Source organism: Atta cephalotes, assembly GCF_000143395.1.
Source record: "Atta cephalotes unplaced genomic scaffold scaffold00047, whole genome shotgun sequence".
Classification (NCBI taxonomy): Eukaryota; Metazoa; Arthropoda; class Insecta; order Hymenoptera; family Formicidae; genus Atta; species Atta cephalotes.
This window is the reverse complement of record NW_012130111.1, coordinates 907,872-911,018: the sequence shown is the minus strand read 5'-3', so window position 1 is coordinate 911,018 and position 3,147 is coordinate 907,872.

Below are 3,147 nucleotides of genomic sequence, written 5' to 3'. Positions count from 1 at the left end.
ATATATATATATATATATATATATATATATATATATATATCGCTCTCTTAAAAAGAGTTATACATCATAAGAATAAGAAGGAACGTGATTTTTTAAATATATTTTATCTGTCTGTATTGATATTTATCTTTTGTTGATGTCAAATTTTGAAGTAGTTATTTATTGTAAACTGAAATAAATTAACTCTGGATATTCTCTGGTTGATGAGAACTATTGTGTATTGTATCATGCAAGCCTTCTGTCGTGAAGATTGTCCTTGTCAATGACGACTACGAAACCTCAAATAAAAAAAGTTTATTACGTCATCGAAATATCGACTTTGGTTACCCACGTACTATTGACTTAACTCTTAATTCCTCTATCGATTGAACTTTCCATTGCATGTGGCTGAGATATATTTAGCGGATCATTGATCCAATTCTCGCATCTCCCATTTTAATACAAGCGTCAGCGAGCGAGAAAGAGACTGGAATTAATTAAAAGTAAAGATATAATGTATTTTAAATAAATAAATGGATTTATTAAGGAATAGATATATATAAGAATTTTTTCAAAAAGAACCGCAGTTTAAACGCAGTTGCATTGTAACGATGATGGTACATACAAAATTTTATGCGCGAAGCCGATATAAATTTCTTATATTACTTGGTAATTTCAGTTTACTGATTCGTTTTTACGTAAATGATAATCACGAATCATCAAGACCGATCAGTCAAGTAGTTGTATCAGAGCTAATTGAAGTGGAGTACATAAAATGAAAAGATTTAGATTTAAAGATTTCTTGTCAAAGAAGGATAAGAGTGCTTTTAAAGAGAATCAGTAATTCTTTTTATTTTTACTTTGTATTTTTACAAAAACAGTTATAAAACAAATCTTCACAAAAAGATTATTTGTATAGTATATCGATAGGGATTATTTTTATTAATTTTATGTAATTTTAGTATACACTGTTTACATTAACTAAGATGTTTGTTAGATCTCTTTTGAAAGAAAACGTCATTAACAATTAAATACATCGCTGTTAATTACAAATCTTAAAAAAAGCAAATATACGTAGAGATAAGTCGCAAACAAGAAAGAATATTGACGTAATATTTGAATAAAGAATTTTACTTAATAACTTTTTTTTAAGAATTTGCATATTAAACACTTGTAACTTTATCCATACCGAATGAAACTTCCGCTCTTTTCCCTTACCCTTTTAAACTTCTCATGTTTTAAGAAACTATTGTTATATTCTTTTTTTTACAAAAACATTACAATTAAATTTTTTTATATATTGTATATGTTATTATAAGTTTACCAAAGAAGCTTTCTCACGAATTAGTCTTTATAAAAAAATACTAGTTAGAAATAAAATTATTAATTTTAAATTATGTATTCCGAGTAAACATTTTTAAAAGTGATTTAAATTATTAATGGATTTGAACATAATGAAATTTTATTTCGGAAATTAAAAAATTATTAAATGTTTAAGTAATTATATAATCATCAATTGATAATATGCTTAGCAATGGCGGTAATGACAGTCACCTTAATATTGATTTGAGATTTAACTTCAGATAGGTAAGAATTTTTCCTTTCCTAAAAAGAGGACATTTTGAAGTAGGATGTGATGAGAAAGCGAAGAGTTTTTGCATTTTTTACATATATTAAGGAACTTCTTTTACATTAAGAAACCGATCACGATCTCACAATCAGTTCTGTTACTCAGCTCTTAAACAATTCCTTTGTTAGTATTAACAATCAATAATCCATCGGTTAAATTGAAATAAAAATTCAGTAATTAGCGAACAAATAGTAAATTGTGAAACAGTTCAATAGTTCTAATTCCTAAAGAGTACGCGCGCACACACACACACACACACACACACACACACACACACGCGCGCGCGCGCGCGCGCACACGCACACACACACAAGGTGTGCCAAACTTTTTGACACATCGCTTATAGACAGGTAGAGCAGACTTATCCTAAAATTACCCAAATTAGTAAAATGTCAAAATATAATTTAATTCTAATTGTCATAAAGATATATTATTCTAATTATAAAAATATAAAATAAAATGATTCGCCATTTTTTATATTAAATAGAAAATTTTACTTCTTTTTATTAACTCGATTGCACAAATTTGTTTCTGGATCAAATACTTAATATTGTATATTAACCCAAAAATGAACATCTTGATTACTAGATTTTTTGATTCGTGATATAAAATGTAAAGATTATTCCTAATTCTGTATAATAACGAATCTAATTGGAATTCAATTAACAATACGCTTAATAAACTTCTTAAGAAATCCAAGTAAATAATCGTGAGAATTGTTGCCAAACGATATCGTCACTAAAATCTCAATCGAATTCTGTTCGTCTCGATCGAGATCGAGAAGCCAACGCGGCGGCGCCTCGAGCGATAATAAGTATCCGGATTGCAGGAAAGAAAAAAATAGATAAAAAAGGCAAGGATGGCGAGATGGCGGGAGCTTGATTAGGAGATCGCTCGGAGCAATCTCTGCCTCGCGGCCTTTTTTTACGCCGTGCAATTTTATTGTGTCTTAACGAGATCGGGGACCTAACCCAGCCCGCGATCTACCCCACCCACGTTCATCGTACATCGCAGGCAATTTCGTTCCATCGGTTCTTCGTTCCTTCAATTCCGTCTCGAAGAGCTCGTCCTTATTCCGGCGCAGCTCTCGGTACAGGGCCAGCCGGTTCGTTTTTACTAGGCGGATCAAGATACCGCTCGTAGGACTTCTTGCAGAGTTAATCTTTTGGAATAAGTAGCAATGTTGCCTTTACTCAGACACAAGCTAGCCCTTCACGAAAGACAATGAATAAATAATATATATATATATATACACACACGCACACACACACACACATACACACGTCAAATAAGAATTAAACAATAATTATATGATTTGTGCACAATTGAATTTTTAAAGTTTTATGCAATTCAAATCATTGCATCGAATTATTAAAATAGAATACGCACTTGGTTTAATATGAGTTTTTCCTAAAATTAGATAATTAATACTTTAGACCGGTTAGTAACTACTTACTATATAGTACAACGAGAAACATTTTTATACATTTCCGTATACAAATATATATATATATATATATATATATATATATACACAC